General features: G+C 39.2%; 1 pseudogene; it reads left to right on the forward strand.

The window, feature by feature from the left end:
* Gm3116 (predicted gene 3116) overlaps window positions 1–20,017 on the forward strand; it is a 199,362-nt pseudogene that overhangs the window by 65,490 nt on the left and 113,855 nt on the right.

Raw genomic sequence — 20,017 nt, forward strand, 5'->3', positions numbered from 1 at the left:
TTCACAGATACCATCCCCAAATTATTCCAATATTTAATTTAGTAGCTATTAAATAGCTTTAAAGCAATATATTATAGTTCAACACTGAAATACTTTGTTTTCATGGAAGAATAGCTAAGAGGGTGAAATTGTGGTCAACACATATGGATAAGCCCAAGAGAATCCCAGGGATATAGATTCTGAGTTTAGGAATATCATGACCAATTTGGATTATATCTATTTCTTTTCTAAGGAGAATGTTATGATTGAATGTTTGACCTATCTATTAGAAGGAGGATTTTAGTTTATACAATATCAAATGTTTAAGAGAATAAGAAGTTCTTGTGTGTTCATACTTTGTTTTTGTTTTGTTTTTCCTTAAAAGAAATTACAAGTACTATAATCATGATAATTAATTAGGCCAACTTATAATTACATGCATAAAAATTAGAGCAGAGGAAAATGTAGCTAGCAGGATTTTGCACAGTACAGAATTTAAAATATTTATAATAGTTATTTTTGAGACAGTCTCATGTACTGTAGGCTAACTTCAAAATTGCTATGGAGCCAATGGTGACCTTGAACTCATGATTCTCCTGTATCTAGCTCCCAACTGCAGGGACTATTGGAATGTGCCGCCATTATGCTTTCTTGGTGCTGAAGATTGATCTCAGGGCTCTGTGTGTGATAGACAAGGACTCTACTAACTGACTTACTTATATCACACACACACACACACACATGCCCCTCCCCCCCACACAAATTACACTGAAGTCTTTTGAAAGGAACATTTTTTTTAAATATATTGGGACATAAGAATAACAAAAATATAAAATAAAAGAAAGAAAAAATGCTCTCTATATTTTCTAATAACATTTTTATTATTTATTTTAAACATTTAAATTATATGTTATTTAGCAGATTAATAATGATCAGCACTGTAGTAATAAGAGTAAGTATTTATGTGTTATGGCTGACTGATAAAAAGCTAGAACATGTGTAAACATCTGTGACTATATCTTTTTAAGACATTTGTGGAACAAAACTGAAAGAAAACACAGAAGTGGATGATCACAGTCAGCTATTGGATGGGTCACAGGGCCCCCAAGGGAGGAGCTAGAGAAAGTACCCAAGGAGCTAAAGGGAACTGCAGCCCTATAGGTGGAACAACAATATGAAATAACCAGTACCCCGGAGCTCTTGTCTCTAGCTGCATATGTATCAAAAGATGTCCTAGTCGGCCATCACTGCAAAGAGAGACCCATTGGACTTGCAAACTTTATATGCCCCAGTACAGGGGAACGCCAGGGCCAAAAAGGGGGAGTGGGTGGGTAGGGGCTTGTGGGGGTGGGTATGGGGGACTTTTGGGATAGCATTGGAAATATAAACGAGGAAAATACCTAATATAAATAAATAAATAAATAAATAAAGAGTGCCAAGAAGTGAGAGTGGGTGGGTAAGGGACAGAGGAGGGTCTGGGGGAATTTCAGGATAGCATTTGAAATGTAAATGAAGAAAATACCTAATAAAAATTGGAAAAAAAAATAATCACACATAGTGCTGATAGGTTCAGAGTAGGAACCCCTATTTTCCCTCATCAATTTTTAAATGATAAATGTAAGCACATATAGTTTTCAGACCTTTCAAAGGGAAGCAAAAACCATTAGTGAAGGAAAAATATTGAAATACCATTCACAATGATTTACAACTATCTTTTTGGCCTTATGTTGTCAAACATGAAGAACCTAAGCTGGTGGTATGATAATGTCTTTATCAAGACCATTCATATATTCCTTATCTAAAATAAGAAGGCAAGAGAGTCTTTTTTCAATTATCTCCATTTATTGAATCTTTTGGATTTTTGATACTAAATATGCAATAAGAGGCATGTATAGCATGGAAATAAAGTATGTCCATGAAGTATATTAATGCTTTTTTATATAATTGGAAGGCAATTTCACTTAACATGTGTTTTTACTCTGTTAAGTATGGACATTTCTCCCTATCTTCCACACCTACTGTGTTTGTGTGTGTTCTGTCATTGTCTTCTTCTTCTTCTTCTTCTTCTTCTTCTTCTTCTTCTTCTTCTTCTTCTTCTTCTTCTTCTTCTTCTTCTTCTTCTTCTCCTTCTCCTTCTCCTTCTCCTTCTCCTTCTCCTTCTCCTTCTCCTTCTCCTTCTCCTTCTCCTTCTCCTTCTCCTTCTCCTTCTCCTTCTCCTTCTCCTTCTCCTTCTCCTTCTCCTTCTCCTTCTCCTTCTCCTTCTCCTTCTCCTTCTCCTTCTCCTTCTCCTTCTCCTTCTCCTTCTCCTCCTCCTCCTCCTCCTCCTCCTCCTCCTCCTCCTCCTCCTCCTCCTCCTTCTGTTCCTCCTCTTCCTCCTCCTCCTCCTCCTCCTCCTCCTCCTCCTCCTCCTTTTTCTTCTGCTCCTCTTTCTCCTTTTTAATTTCTTATGATTAGAAATAAGCTGCCCGTGTTATATAAGAAGGCCTTTTAAATATGATTTATTTATTTTATGTACATTGGTGTTTTGTCTGCATTTGTGAGGTAGTTAGATCCCTTAGAATAGGAATCACAGACATTTGTGAGCTACCGTGTTGGTGCTGGGAATTAAACCTGGATCCTTTGGACAAACAGCCACAGTTCTTAACCACTGAGCCATCTCTACAGCTGAAGAAGGCCTTTCATTTTCTTCTACTCTGCACTCCATGCACAGAATATAAGTGCTTGCTCATTTCTTGAACTGTACTTGATGATAACTGTATCTCTGTCTGTATGCTATCCTGGTATTTTACTATGTCAGATCCAAGTAGTGAAGGAACTTCTAAATCTTATATTAAAACACACACACACGCCTCTCCCCCCTTAAATTACACTGAAGTCTTTTGAAAGGAACATATTTTTAATATATTGGGACATAAGAGTAACAAAAATCTAATGCATAATTTAGAAAAATGAGTAGGATTTAAATAACTGAAAGAATTAGGGCAATATGCTTTGTAGGAAGATACTGTTCAGAAAATTATCTGAAGGGTGCCTTTGAAAATTGTTGGAGAATAATTATATTTTTGTTCAACCAATTATATTTTAAAGTTAGTGCAGATCATGGGTTTTTGCCATTTCTGAGTCTTCGTGAATAATTGTGTAGCCATTAAGATAAATAGGATATAGATTTAGTATTCAAGGTCAGGAGGAGATAGATGCCCTTCTGTGTGTGTGTGTGTGTGTGTGTGTGTGTGTGTGTGTGTGTGTGTTTGTGTCTGTGTGAGTGTGTGTGTGTGTGTGTGTGTGTGTGTGTGTGTGTGTAATTCAATGCCTGCCATTGTTCTCATGATGCTCCTGGATTGGAAGGAATCTCTGACTGCTAGTTAATGGGCAGAAACTCTCACACTCTGGATGGATACCACAAAAATCAAGCAATAGAGCTGAGATGGAGAGGAAGAATCACTGTACAGCAGAGATTCGAGAAAACTATAGATAGATTAACTGCAAAGCTATAGTCTTCAGATGAGGAAGACAATGGGGAAACAGAGAGACTGTGTGAGAGGCATTATATTGATTGTAAGATGAAAATGGCTATATGAACAAATAGGGCAGAAGGAACATAGAATGTCTGAGAATAAAGTAGGTCATGCTAGGGCTAAGAAGGGGACTTATCCCCTTCTTAGCTGCTTGCTGAGAAAACATTATGACCAGGATCCAACACCCAGATCAAAAACAGATGTCTTGATTTGTGTTTGCAATCCAGTACTGAGGTAAGCAGATCTATGTGGCTTACTGCAGACTAATAGGAAAGCCTCAGGTTCCTATAAAAGACATATTTTTTTAATTAGGTATTTTCCTCATTTACATTTCCAATGCTATCCCAAAAGTCCCCCATACCCACCCCACCCCCATTCCCCTACTCACCCACTCCCCCTTTTTGGCCCTGGCGTTCCCCTGTACTGGGGCATATAAAGTTTGCAAGTCCAATGGGCCTCTCTTTGCAGTGATGGCCGACTAGGACATCTTTTGATACATATGCAGCTAGAGACAAGAGCTCCGGGGTACCGGTTAATTCATATTGTTGTTCCACCTATAGGGTTGCAGTTCCCTTTAGTTCCTTGGGTGTTTTCTCTAGCTCCTCCATTGGGGGCCCTGTGACCCATCCAATAGCTGACTGTGATCATCCACTTCTGTGTTTGCTAGGCCCCGGCATAGTCTCACAAGGGACAGCTATATCTGGGTCCTTTCAGCAAAATCTTGCTAGTGTATGCAATGGTGTCAGCGTTTGGAAGCTGATTATGGGATGGATCCCTGGATATGGCGATCACTAAATGGTCCATCCTTTCGTCACAGCTCCAAATTTTGTCTCTGTAACTCCTACCATGGGTGTTTTGTTCCCAGTTCTAAGAAGGGGCAAAGTGTCCACACTTTGGTCTTCGTTCTTCTTGAGTTTCATGTGTTTAGCAAATTGTATCTTATATCTTGGGTATCCTAAGTTTCTGGGCTAATATCCATTTATCAGTGAGTATATATTGTGTGAGTTCCTTTGTGATTGGGTTACCTCACTCAGGATGATGCCGTCCAGGTCCATCCATTTGCCTAGGAATTTGCATAGCTCCTGGTGAATGTCAACAAGTGTTGAAATCTGAATTCCACACACATGCATATATGTACATGCACCTATAAATGTTTGTCCACAAATAAACAAACATGAACCCACATATATATAATAATAATTCAGTAATGACAAAATGTGCTATGTCATACTTATCCTTCTGGTGATACTTTCACTGCCCTCAGGCAATTTGCTATTATCCTACTTATGATATTCACTCAATGCCATGGACTGGACTCAGTTGGTCCCTCAATCTATGGGACAATCAGGGTTTCATTAATCAGGCAAGTAATGAGTTGGCACAGATGACAAACAGACAGGGATACACAAAGAGTGCTGTTTCTTAATGTAATTTCTCAAAGCAAGCATCAGAATTTTAATACAGAAGAAAATAAGGAAATTAGGTGACATATCAGCCAAGGTACAATGAAGTTACCAGGTGCTTAATGACTCTTACACAAAACAGAGGAATTCAAGCATAAAGACTGGCAGGAACTAGGCAATAAAACAACTGAGACAAAGTCAGCTTTATCTAAGGTTACCTATATTCTTAGAAGCTAGGTGTGAGGTCGTTATGCTCCCAGGGCAAGGGCTTTGATGCCCAAGCCATAGTTCTAATTAGGGAGTCCTGCTCTAGCTGACCTTCTCATGAATAATGCAATACTCTAGTTCCTCCTCAAACCACAGCCTGATCTACTTCCTAACCATTGTAAATTCCTGTTTATGGGAGTGACTCGGCTTTTATTCTAAGTGATTGTGTGGAGGTGGGGGGGGGGCAAACTTTCTACTAATAAGCAATGTAGTCTGCCATACATAACTATAATAAGAATTCTAAACTTACTTTGCTAAGCTTGCCCTGTCGTTTCTAACTCTATGTAGTAGATAGTAATGCCTGATTTCTTTTACTATCTCTCTTACAATAATAGAAGCAATTCTGAATGTTACTGAATAGGTAACATTCTTACTGAATTGCAAGCTCAGGGTCGGCTCAAGCTCACCTAGTACATTGGTGAACACAGGAAGCAAAGTTCAATTTTGCTTAGGTATTTGGTAAGTCTTTGCTTGGAGGCACCTATAATAAAACAATACTGAAATAAAGCACACAGTTCCATTCACTTACCAATGCAAGAACAAGTTTGGAGCATTCGTTTTAGAAGATGCCATGGTTCAAGGAGACTAAGTTTCAGTGAACTATTCACCTTGGGATTTCATCAAAGCTTTTGGGCCTGTCCCGCAGTCACTACTAGAGTGGGTGTGGCAACACAATACTTTTTAAATGATACTTTCTTATAAACACTATAGTGATAACCAGGAGCAAGGCCTTTGGTACAATTGCTAAGCAAATTAATAATGAAAAAATAACAAGAAAAAATTAAAATGTCAATGTTATGAAATAAATACAACCAGTTAGGGTTTTATGAAAATGTTTGAACTAGAGTTAGATATTCATTAAGGGGTCAAAATAGGTCTCTCTGAAATGCAATGCATGGATTTGCCTTAGTTTCCTTTCGTACAATAAGATACTCTGACAATGGCAGCTTAAGGAAAAAGGGCTTATTTTGGCTTATAGTTATAGGTTACCATCCATCATAGTAAGAAAGAAAGACAACAATAGCATACAGTAGTTTCCCATATCACATCTACAATAAAGAAGCATAGAGATGAATGTGTGCTAGTGTTCAGCTCACTTTCTATATTTTATACAGCCCAAAATGCCCAGCTCAGGAAATGGTCCAGCCCATAATTAAGATGAAATTTGTCATAGCAAATGTTCTGTTACTCTGAAGAGATATCATGGCCATGATATCTCTGATAAAGGAAAACATTTCACTGAGTCTTGCTTAGAGTTTTAGAAGTTTAGTCCATTGTCTTCTTGATAGCACACAAGTAGACATGGTCCTAGAGAAGTAGTTGAGATTTCTACATCTAGATATACAGGAAGAGAGAAAGAGACACATTGTCCCTGGATTGAGCTTGTGAAACCCCAAAGCCCACCTTCACTAGAAGAAGGCTGCATCTTCTAATCCTTTCAAAGAGTTCCACCCCCCAATAACGAAGCATTCAAATATATGAGCCTAAGGGGATCATTCCTAATCAAACCATCACATACCTCCACACATCAAATAACATGATCAAGATGATGCCCTGGAAAAATGCTGAGAGCTTCATCTCTCAGGTGATTCAGAATTTTATCAGCTGGACAATCAACACCAACTTCCACAAGACTGTAGCACACTCAGAGTGCTCAAACATCTTCACAAGCAAAGGAAAGGTATTCTGAACAGCAAGAATCATGTGCACAATGAGGATAAAGCTGGGTGTAGCTTTCTAAAACCTAGAAGAAATCCTATGCATGCTTTGTGGGAAGTAAAAAGAAAGGGAGAGTCCAAAACATGGTCAAAGCTTCTAAGTTTTGAATATGTTTGAAGCTACTTGCCATGGACAGCTATTAGACATTTTTGCAGTGGAGTGAAATAACTGGGGAAGCATATTTATTTTCTCATAATGAACCAAAAAGTTAATTTTTACTATCATCCCAATATGGACTTGGATGCAACTGTGTTCACAACATGATGGAATGTCACCTAACATTTGCAAATATACTATAATACTTCATAGAACTAAAGACTAGGGCTTGAGAGAGACCTGTCTGTCTGTCTGTCTGTCTGTCTCTCTCTCTCTCTCTCTCTGTCTCCCTCTCCCTCTCCACCCCACCCCCACTCACCCTTCCCTCCCTCTAGCTCCCCTTTGCCCTCCCCTCCCTCTCACTCCCCACTCACCCTCCCTTGCCCTCTCCACACTCACCCTCCCTCTCCCTCTCCATCTCTCTCTCCTTGTCTCTCCCTCTCCCTGTCTCTCTCCCTCTCAACTAGTCTATTATATTAGATATTAGAATGGCTAATTTGTTTCCTGATTCCATTTGCTTGGATTTATTTTCAGCTCTTTATACCAAGGTAATGACTATCTTTGCTGCTGAGATATATTTCTTACAAATTACAGAAAGATGCCTTCTGTTTATGCATCCATTGTTAAGAGCCTGTGCCTTCTAACAGGGAGTTGAATCCCTTGATGTTGAAGTATGTTAATAAACAATGATTGTTACTTCCTGTTATTTTATGTTGCTGGTGATTGTGTGATTGTTTGTATATGGGTGGAGTGTTTGTATGTGTGTGTGTGTGTGTGTGTGTGTGTGTGTGTATTTTCTGCTATTTCTTTTAATGCTGTAAATTTCTTTCTTTCTTGTGTTTTCTTGAGTAGAATTATCTCATTGGGTTGCAGTTTTCCTCCTAGTATCCTCTAGGACTGGGTTAGTAGAGAGATATTGTTTACATTTGATTTTTGTTATGGACTCTTTTTTTGTTTTGTTTTGTTTTGTTTTGGTTTGGTTTGGTTTGTTTTGGTTTGGTTTGGTTTTTGAGACAAAATTTCTCTGTATAGCCCTGGCTGTCCTGGAACTCACTTTGTAGACCAGGCTCAGAACTGGTCTCAGAACTCAGAAATCTACCTGCCTCTGCCTCCCGAGTTCTAGGATTAAAGGCATGCTCCAGCATGTCCGCCCTTGTTATGGACTCTTTGTGTCTCCATTTATAGTGATTGAAAGTTTTGCTGGACATAATAGTGTGGGATGCCATCTGTTGTCTCTGAGTGTCTTCAGGACCACTGTCCAAGCCCATTTTCTTTTAGAGTCTCAGTTGAGAAACTCGTACAATTCTGATAGGTCTGCCTTAATATGTTACTTGGCATTTTACCCTTGCTGTTTCTAAAATTCTTCCTTATTTTTCTGTATATTAGTGTTTTGATTATTATGTATTTGGAAGATTTTATTTTCTGGTCCAGTCTGTTTGGAGTTCTGTAAGCCTCTTATATCTTTACAGGCATCTCTTTTTTTAGATTAGCAAACTTTTCTTTTATTATTTAGTTGAAGATATTTTCTAGGCCTATAAGCTGGGATTCTTCTTCTTCTTCTTCTTCTTCTTCTTCTTCTTCTTCTTCTTCTTCTTCTTCTTCTTCTCCTCCTCCTCCTCCTCCTCCTCCTCCTCCTCCTCCTCCTCCTCCTCCTCCTCCTCCTCCTCATCCTTGTCCTCATCCTCATCCTCACAATATTTTCATAGTTTCTCAAATTTCATGGATTTTTTTGTGTGTGTGTGTCATTAACTTTTAGATTTTTAGTGTTCTTTGACTGGTATATTTATTTCTTCTATCATATCTCCTGCATCTGGAAATGCTTATATCTATAACTCCATTTTTTTCCACTATGTGTTGCATCTCCATTATGTGTTGCGTTAGTTTGTGTTGACTTTATTTCTTCCATTTCCCTTTTCAGGTCTTAGATTTTTTTTATGGATGTCATTTACCTGTTTGGCTGTATTTTTGTATCTCATTGTACTGATTCGTTTCCTCTTTTAATGTCTCTACATGTTTGAATGTATTTCCCTGGATTTTCTTATGGGATTTACTAATGACCTCTTTAAAGGCTTCTATTATCTTTATAAGTGTGCACGTAAGATCTTCTTTTTGTTCTTCAATTTCATTATCCAGGGTTTGATGAAGCAGGATAGCTGGTTGCACATTATCACATGTGATTTACAGATTGCACCTAAGCTGTTCTTTAGATATTTGTTTTTCCTTGGTGTCAGTTGGATGATCTTGATGGCAGAAGGATGTCTTCGAAAAATGGATGGATCCATGGACCAGATACTGGATATCAGGGTACCTTATTCAGTTGGTTGTGCCTTAGCAGACTCCACTCTACAGGCTATGTCACAGCCAGACCCAGCTGGGTTGACAGCCAGATCCCATTATTGGGCAGAGTTCCATGCTGGTTACTTTTGGCACCCCAAAGGTTGCTATGGGGAGGCAGGATGGTCTTGGTGTCCCACAGTGCTCCTCCAGACCAAGGAGCCAAGCCAGACCTGGTGCTTGGGGGACTGTGTACACGCCTCACTGATAAAGATGTTGTGATGGTGTGTATATGTTCGCCCCACAGAGTGTCACTATTAGAAGATATAGCCTTGTTGGAGTAGGTGTGTCACTGTGGATGGGGGCTTTAAGACCCTTATCCTTGCTTCCTAGAAGTCAGTATTCTGCTAGCAGCATTTGATGAAGATATAGAAATCTCAGCTCCTCCTATACAATGCCTGCCTAGATGATGCCATGTTCCCAACTTGATGATAATGGACTAAACCTCTGAACATGTAAGCCATTCCAAACTAAATGTTGCCCTTATAAGAGTTGCCTTGGTCATGTTGTCTGTTTACAGCAATAAAACCCTAACTGTGGCAGCGGGTGGATTAGTCACTTATGTGGGTAGACAGTGAGTGATGAGTAGGGCAGAACTCAGAGCCCCTTTATGAAGAAATAGTTCTAGCAATTTGAGTTTTATTATGTGATAAATTCCCATTGTTATTTCAGAAATGGGTTCATTTTCCCTATAATAATTCAAAATCATTTTGATTTTGTTTTGTTTTTCTCTCAGGCTTTTTTGCCCAATACATGTGAAAATGTTATATTGAAATATTGGAACTCATATAAAATTCATGTGGGAGCATGAGTTACCTCATCTTGTGGGAAACAGAGACAAGAAACTCCCAAAGATGTTGGCTGGCCAGACTAGCCACAATGGAAAATTCCATGTTCTTCTACCTTAAGAAATAACTTGAAAAGCCATTGAAGAACATACCTTACAATAGGCATCAAGCTTACACACACACACACACACACACACACACACACACAGGAGCCCTGATAGGTACAAACACACATACAGAGTGGACCAAAAACAAAAACATATAGAATAAATGAAAAACATCCTTGAAACACTGGTGACTTAGTGATATAATTGTTCAAGTCAAACTCACTAAAACATAATTGGGGGCTAGAGTATTATCTACCTTGCCACATAGAACTGGTAGATTCTGTCTTGCAATGGTTGGAGAAACACAACAACAATGGAGACTATATCTGTTTTCCACTGATTAGGAACCATATAAGAGCTTCAATAGGATGGTCATCAGCTGAGCTTTTGCTGCCAAAGACAATGCAGGAAATACAGTGGTGAGAAACACTGTTTCTGTCACTTTTACAATTGTCACCAAATATCAACCCTGTTCCCACTCACTTGCATTCTCACCTGCTCTTGCTTTTCTCTTGACACAACACCCCACAGAATTGTCATCCATTCCTTAAGAAGAAAATCTGAAGTCTCAATACTGCATGTACTTCTAAGACCAGGTGAATGTATTTTCCAGAAACTACATGTAGCCCCCATTGAAAGAAAGATCTTGAACTTATAAATAAGTAGATAATAAAACTAATGTAATCTCTCCTACCCAACTCAATATGAATATATACATCATCAATCCAGGTCACAAAGGCTAAACTTGAACAACAGAGCTAATGAAGACATGATGCCCATCCCACTAAGGAGATGTTATAGAACAAGCCTGTGCTGCTTGCTCTAGTGGTAGTAGGTTAATCCACTCTAAACTCCCTACGAGGTGCTTATGCACTCCTCCCTATCCACCCAAATGTTTGGAGCCATGAATGAAAGGCTCATGCATACAGTTCTCTCTTTAATTTGCCTTAAACAGGACAATGGTTAGGCACTTCCAAACCTCTCCATGGCTAACACACTCTGATATTACTGAATTATTACTTATTAAAACCTATTTTCCACTCTGGACAACACAGATCCAGGCCCTCAGCCTTTATGGTCCACATACCTGACTCTTAGATACTGGCAGTCTTTGTCTCTCTGTCCTACATTACACTAGTGGGGACCTTCTCCTCCTGATCAATCATGATTCTCCTCCTCCCTCACACTCCTTGGCCAGGAACATCATAGTCATGACTCCATCTCCCTGCCCAGCCATTGGCTGCCAGACACCTTCATTAATCAATTACAACCAGCTGGGTACAGGGATTCTCAGCATCTCACATGCAGACTTGCAAGTTCCCATGTAATTTGAGAATCAAATTAACATAATATGAGCAATAAACCTAATCAACAACTTACTACAGCTTGAAAAGGTTTACTGTTATTAGGAATGATATGTTGTGGAAGTAGACTCGGAGCCTCCTGCCTGTGATCTTCTGTTTCCATATCTTCCACCCATAACAAACTCTGTTCACTTGGAGGGGAATAACATACATGCAAAAATGGATGAGTTAAGTTTGAAACTCAGTTGGGCCATGAAACTGAGTATCTACCTAACTGTGGGATTTTTCTGAGCTGAGGGTAGGTAGATCGTCAAGATTTTTGTAATCTCAACTTACCTTAAACAACTACAGAAAAATCTAGTTTTCTACACCCCTATACCCCAACTTTAGTTCTCTTATGCCTTCTTTGCATGGTCTGATTTTTTTCTAATTTTTCCTTGATAACTTTCATATGAATGATTCCTTTCAGTATTCTGTATTAGTAATTAAAGGTGTCCATCTTTTCAACTTCTAACATAGAGTTCCTCCCATGCATCTCAGAAACATTCTGCTATCCACACACAATAACCTATATATTCTTCCATCCTTTTGTCCATGATGTAGCAACTTACTTTGTGGTACAATTTCTAATTATGTTATATATTGAGCAAAAAAACAAAAACAAAAACAAAAAGACTTCATGCTACAATCTTCTAAAATCTCAAATGCAACAATCATTTTCTTACACTACAGTTTGAGTACATATGGCTTCTTAACTCATTGCATTATGAGCCAGAGTGTATTAGTGACTATCTCCATGTAAGGTAAATGCCTGATCACAGCAATTTAAGCAATGAGGAATAATTTTTAGTTCAGAGTTATAGAGGGCAGTAGCAGGAAAGACATGACAACAGGAGCATGGGGGATCTGGTCACATAGCATCCAGTCAAGAAGCAGAAAGGGGACAATGCTGGTTCTCAGCTGTATTTCCAGTTTTGTTTGTTTGTTTGTTTTGTTTTTTGTTTGTTTGTTTTAATTCAATTCAGGACATCAGCTTATTGAAGGGTGTTACTCCAAATCAATATGGCTTTTCAGAGTTCCAACCCAAATGAGTGGAAATTGAAGGAGGCACAGTATATTAGGGAAGATGAAGTCTCTTTGTCACATTGGTACTAGGAATTTTGTCTTTATAAAATAAACTTCAAATCCATGATTTAAGAATAATTCCAGCTCCCTCTCAGAAATGAAACATCTGAGCCCTGACACATTTCAATTTTGTGTATGAAAATAATGGCCATAGAAATACATGTGTTCTTTTTTCCACTGGCTTCAAGGACTATCACTGAGCATAAATATCCTAGCAATCAGGGAAAACACATGATAGGGAGAATGAAAAATAAATCTGATAAACAATGATGGGCATTGTCAAAATGCCTTATTGGGCAGGCATTTCAAGTCTGCTGTGCAGAAGTATCTCAAACACAGATGGAAAGCGACTTGAAGGTAGGAGAGGAGGGATGTGGTTAGGTACCAGTGTTTTCTTTTCAGCTGAGTGTTCTCTGAAGTGTTCTTGAAGAGTTGTGAACAGCATCTGTTCATCCTAGGAAATAAATGAGTTTATTTGGCTTCCTTACTTTTCTAGATTGGCTTCTGTAGCTACAATAATATTATGAACAAAACCTATGTGACAAGGAAAGATTTAATTTCATCCTACAAGATGGAGTCCATGATCTACAAATGTGAAGGCAGGAATTCAAGGTCAGGGCTTGACAAAGAAACATTGGAGAATGTTGCTTCCTAGTTCAAACCTTGTGGCTCATGCTCAGCTTTCTTTCTTCTATAGCCGAGAATCAACTGCTCATGATTAATATCAAATACAGTGGGCTATGTCCTCCTTTAGACAAATTTGATCCAGGTAATTCCTCAGTTGAGATGTCCTCTTTAATTATCAATTTGGTTTTATCAAATTGACAATAAAAACAAACCAGTACAGATCATAAGTGGCAGGTTACTTACACAAAGGAAGAGTCTTCACATAGCATGAATACTTTCTTTCCCATAACCACATAGATAGAGCCACTTTTCCCTATTGTTTCCCAAACTTTGTACTATGAACTGTTACATAGTTCTACCTATGTAAATGCAATTCAGTCATTCTTTCATACAAATGAGTGACAGTAGTGAATCAATACTCTGGTGAGGGTCCAGTGACCCTTCTTTTGCCTCCTTCTTGGAGAGAATGTGAACAGTCCATAGACCTAATGTGATTTGCTCTCAGAAGTAAGTATAGCTATCTTATGAATATAGTGGTCTTTCCAGGTTTATGGCACCCTGTTCATAGAAATGAAGAAATTCACAAATATCAAATTCATGATGGCTCTTGTTCAGAAGCAAATGTACAAGATACAGAGTATATTCCATCCAAAGAACATGAGGGCCTATATAAGATTGGTTCAACCTTCCTACTGCAGCCTATGGCTTTCTATTGTAAGTACACTTCAGCAGGAGCTAAATTTTGGGGGTATGGATTGAGAGTGATTTTCCTTTTGGATTGATAGACTAGTTTATAAAGCCTTTGTCACTATGAATAGCATTTCTCAGGATATTTATGATTTTATTAATGTCCATGTCATAATTTCTCTTCCTGTTGTATTAAGTTCTCTGGCCAAGGCAACTTATGGGATAAAATGGTTATTTGGATTCACAGTTAAGGGTATGGTGTATAATTGCAGAGAACTTGAGGTACAAACTTAAAGGAACTGTTCACATTATACCCACAAACAGAAGACAACATGCAATGACTACAGAGCAATGCCTAGCTCTTTTTTCCCAGTTAAAAATTACTGTTCTCAGGTAAGAAATGTCTCTGCCTCGAATTGAAATCACCCCTACCCTCACCTCAATTGATATGGTCAAGATTATCTTCCAGGAAGAGCTTAGAGGTCCATGTCCCACATGATTCTAGATTATGTCAAATTGACAATTCTGACTATTGTACATGTCAATCATGTATGGGCACAAGAAGGCAAATAGGGAACTTTCTCTAGTGAATGACTCATAGACAGTTTTCTGTACTATACATGTACCTAATAGTCAAGTAAGAATTGGTACACTAGATATGGGATATAGTTCTTATGTGACTGAGAAATAGAAAATTCCTAAGATTTGCTGGGGGGGGGTCTGTCTTAATGTTTCTATTGCTGGGAAGATATAGCATGACCATGACAATCCTTATACCTTATAAAGGACAACATTTAGTTGGGTCTGCCTTCAGGTTCAGAGGTTCAGCCCATTATAATCAAGGCAAGAACATGGCAGTGTCCAGATAGGTATGGTGTAAAAGGAGCTGAGAGTTCTACATCTTCATCTGAAGGCTGCTAGTAGAAGACTGGCTTCCAGGCAGCTAGAACGAGGGTTTTAAACTCTACCCTGACTGCCTCAATCTTCCTCCAATCAGGCCACACCTTCAAATTGTGCCACACCCTGGACCAAGCATATTCAAACAACCACAGGGCCTACTAGTCACAGTCACTAGTTACTTCATTTAGAGCAGTTCAGTGAAGTTGAGTATTTCACATTGATAAATGCATTGATGAAACAGGGTAAGTAAATAGCTCAATTCAAATGGAGGCACCTGTTTCTGTCATCTTTATATTCCCTGCCTTCATCTTGATTCCACAACGAAACTCATCAGGCTGAAGGAAGTATAGTTAGGGTGGGTCAGTACAGTTGCTAGACTGAGAGAAAACTGAATTCTGGTGCTGGGGAAGAGGGTCATGAAACCAGCAAACTAGAAAAATGGGCAGGCAGAGGATTGTGGTTGAGTAATATTCATGAATTTTTAGGTAACTTGCAAGCATTCATCCTCTCATTCTTCCAGCCTTCTGCAAGTTGTTGGGCTTGATGCATGCATTGCCGGGGGTAACTGGTTTCACAACAGATTTTTCAGCTGGTTCTCTAAAGATGACTGTGGAGCCAATGACAGTGACCACACTTTCAAATTCTTGGGTGCTGTGCTCCTCTGCACATGACATTCTTAGTATGGGTCCACCAAACTCCTGTTCTGGAGAAGCAACTTGCAAGTTTCTTTTTCTCCCCAAGGAAAGGTAAGCACTATATACTGGATTGGAAAGAGGAGAGAGAGAGAAAGACAGAGAGAGACAGAGACAGACAGAGACAGACAGAGAAACAGAAAGAGACAGAGTGAGAGAGAGACAGAGACAGACAGAGAAACAGTGAGAGAGACAGAGTGAGAGAGAGGCATAGACACACAGTGAGAGATAGAGACAGACAGACAGACAGACAGACAGACAGAGACAGAGATAGAGAAACAGACAGAGAGACACACACAGAGACAGAGATAGAGAGAGACAGAGAGAGAAAGAAGGGTGTGGGGTGGGTGGGTTTCTTCAGTGCTGAAGTCATTGAAAAACTGGATGTCTCTGTGTTAGCAGCTCTATCGTCTAGTCCTGACTAGATAATCGGGGGTATAAAGGCATTAGGGGGTCTAGTTGGATTCTATAAAGGTCATGAAGAAATTAGCAGGGGTGGCAAGTGAACATGATTAAAGTACATTATACATGTACAAAAATGTAATGGAGCATATGTTGTTTTAACAGAATATGCTAATTAAAATAATAAAAAAACATTAAAAATTCATTGTTAAGTTGGATCAACAGGCAAAGGTACCTATTGCCAAGACTGATAAACTGAGGTTCATCTCTGTGACCCAAATATAGAAAGAGATAAACTATTTCTGCAGGTCTGGTCTGACCTCTGCATACACAAACACATACACACTGTGCATTCCACTTCTATAATAAATAACTGAATAAAGAAATGTAATTAAAATATTTTAAAAAGAAAAAGTCATAAGTTGCATTCGGTTTTTATGTGCACTCTCTGAACAAGGTATTATTACATCAAAGAACACCCCTGTTTCCAGTAAAAAGTGTGCCTTAATCATTAAGTGACTAGGCATCTTGCTTCACAAGGGCACCATTTTGCTTGGATGATAGACAGCATGATGTTTGCTATTAATATTCAGTGAATTTTCATTTTCTTTGCAGAGGGAACATATAATCTCCAAAAATTGAACAGCTTTATTTGCTAAATAAAGTGTAGTATCTATCAAACACTTAAACTATTGTAACTTTCCAATCTGTGAACTGACATTCTTCTATCCACTCAGTACTTGCCCATCACATCTGTGTCCCACAGCAGATTAGTCTTTATGCCTCCCATGTTGTTATTGGCTCTACTACTGAAGTTACATCTTTATATTACTAGGAAAAATGATGTCTACTGTATTACACACACTGATTTTTTTACATTATTCAAATCAACTGGCTTATTGTTCTTCATTCTTTCTTATACTACCTCTTACACTATTTTATTAGTAGCAAGTAGGTCACACATTCAATTTTCTATTCATTATAAGCATTCTGCAAACCTGCCTCAGAAACTCATATTCCACCTCTCTCATTTCTTAGTTTCATATTATCCTTATGTGATTTTGGTCAGTCAGTCTCTTTCTCTTTCTCTTTCTCTTTCTCTTTCTCTTTCTCTTTCTCTTTCTCTTTCTCTTTCTCTTTCTCTTTCTCTTTCTCTCTCTCTCTCTCTCTCTCTCTCTCTCTCTGTCTCTGTCTCTTTCTCTGTCTCTGTCTCTGTCTCTGTCTCTGTCTCTGTCTCTGTCTCTGTCTCTGTCTCTGTCTGTCTCTTTCTCTTTCTCTTTCTCTTTCTCTTTCTCTTTCTCTTTCTCTCTCTCTCTCTCTCTCTCTGTCTCTGTCTCTGTCTCTGTCTCTGTCTCTGTCTCTTTCTCTTTCTCTTTCTCTTTCTCTTTCTCTTTCTCTTTCTCTCTCTCTCTCTCTCTCTCTCTCTCTCTCTCTCTCAAATGTGTGTTTACAAATATGTAGACATGTGTATTCTTGGGTGTAGAATGCAGATGCTCTGTCAGGTGACATGCATCAATTGAGTTCAACCTTAGTTTATAGATGTAATTTTTTTTTAATTTTTTATTTTTTTTATTAGGTATTTTCCTCGTTTACATTTTCAATGCTGTCCCAAAGGTCCCCCATACCCACCCCCCCAATCCCCTACCCACCCATTCCCCCTTTTTGGCCCTGGAGTTCCCCTGTACTAAGGAATCTAAAGTTGGCAAGTCCAATGGGCCTCTCTTTGCAGTGATGGCCGACTAGGCCATCTTTTGATACATATGCAGCTAGAGACAAGAGCTCCGGGGTACTGGTTAGTTCATATTGTTGTTCCACCTATAGGGTTGCAGTTCCATTTAGCTCCTTGGGTAATATCTCTAGCTCCTGCATTGGGGGCCATGTAACCCATCCAATAGCTGACTGTGATCATCCACTTCTGTATTTGCTGGGGCCCGGCATAGTCTCACAAGAGAGAGCTATATCTGGGTCCTTTCAGCAAAATTTTGCTAGTGTGTGCAATGGTGTCAGCGTTTGGAAGCTGATTATGGGATGGATCCCTGCATATGGCAATCACTAGATGGTCCATCTTTTTGTCACAGCTCCAAATTTTGTCTCTGTAACTCCTTCCATGGGTGTTTTGTTCCCATTTCTAGGAAGGGGTAAAGTGTCCACACTTTGGTCTTCCTTCTTCTTGAATTTCATGCGATTATCAAGTTGTATGTTATATCTTGGGTATCCTAAGTTTCTGGGCTAATATCCACTTATCAGTGAGTACATATTGTGCGAGTTCCTTTGTGATTGGGTTACCTCACTCAGGATGATGCCATCCAGGTCCATCCATTTGCCTAGGAATTTCATAAATTCATTTTTTTAATAGCTGAGTAGTATTCCATTGTGTAAATGTACCACATTTTCTGTATCCATTCCTCTGTTGAGGGACATCTGGGTTCTTTCCAGCTTCTGGATATTATAAATAAGGCTTCTATGAACATAGTGGAGCATGTGTCCTTCTTACCAGTTGGGGCATCTTCTGGATATATGCCCAGGAGAGGTATTGCAGGATCCCCCGGTAGTACTATGTCCAATTTTCTGAGGAACCGCCAGACTGATTTCCAGAGTGGTTGTACAAGCTTGCAATCCCACCAACAATGGAGGAGTGTTCCCCTTTCTCCACATCCTCACCAGCATCTGCTGTCACCTGAGTTTTTGATCTTAGCCATTCTGACTAGAGTGAAGTGGAATCTCAGGGTTGTTTTGATTTGCATTTCCATGATGATTAAGGAGGTTGAACATTTTTTCAGGTGCTTCTCAGTCATTCGGTATTCCTCAGGTGAGAATTCTTTGTTCAGCTCTGAGCCCCATTTTTTAATGGGGTTATTTGATTTTCTGGAGTCCACCTTCTTTAGTTCTTTATATATATTGGCTATTAGTCCCCTATCCGATTTGGGACAGGTAAAGATCCTTTCCCAATCTGTTGGTGGTCTTTTTGTCTTATTGAAGGTGTCTTTTGCTTTGCAGAAGCTTTGCAATTTTATGAGGTCCCATTTATCAATTCTCGATCTTACAGCACAAGCCATTGCTGTTCTATTCAGGAATTTTCCCCTGTACCCATGTCTTCAAGGCTTTTCCCTACTTTCTCCTCTATAAGTTTCAGTGTCTCTGGTTTTTTCACTTAAGGTACAGCATGCTTATACAATTAGACTGGCTGGCCAACAGTCCCAAGGGCTTTCTTTCCTTACTTACTATGCTGGGACTATAGAAATACAGGACTCCCCTTCCACATGGGTCCTTAAAGACAGGTCCAATGGGAGAGGACAGCAGAAGTGATCATGGTTCAGACAGCACTGAGTATCATCAAATTAAAGTCCCGGATCAGTTTCTTCTTATTTTTTTAATTAGATATTTTCTTTATTTACATTTCAAATATCATATCTCTTCCTGGTTTCCCCTCTGAATATCCCCTATCCCCTTCTCCTTCTCCCTCCTCACTAACCCACTCACTTCTGCTTCATGGCCCTGACATTCCACTATAGTGGGACTTAGATCCTTCACAGGACCAAGTGCCTCTCCTTCCATTGATGACCAACTAGGCCATCCTCTGCTTCATGTAATTCTAGAGCCATGAGTCCCACCATGTTTTGTTTTATTGATTGATTGATTGATTGATTGATTGATTGATTGATTGATTGTTTGGATGGTTGTTTAGTCCCAGAGAGTTCTGGAGGTACTGGTTAGTTCATATTGTTGTTCCTCCTATGGAGCTGCAAACACGTTCAGCTCCTTGGTTACTTTCTCTAGCTCCTTCATTTGGGACCCTGTGTTCTGTCCAATGGATGGGTGTGAGCATCCACTTCTGTATTTGTCAGGCACTGGCATAGCCTCACAAGAGACAGCTATATAGGTTCCTGTCAGCAAACTCTTGTTGGCATCCACAATAGTATCTGAGTTTGGTGCTTGTATATGGGATGGATCCCCAGGTGGGGCAGTTTATGGATGGCTATTCCTTCAGTCTCTGCTCCAAACTTTGTCTTTGTAACTCCTTCCATGGGCATTTCTTACCCCTTCTAAGAAGGATTGAAGTATCCACAATTTG

The sequence above is a fragment of the Mus musculus genome, chromosome 1 (genome assembly GCF_000001635.26).
Source record: "Mus musculus strain C57BL/6J chromosome 1, GRCm38.p6 C57BL/6J".
Taxonomy (NCBI): Eukaryota; Metazoa; Chordata; class Mammalia; order Rodentia; family Muridae; genus Mus; species Mus musculus.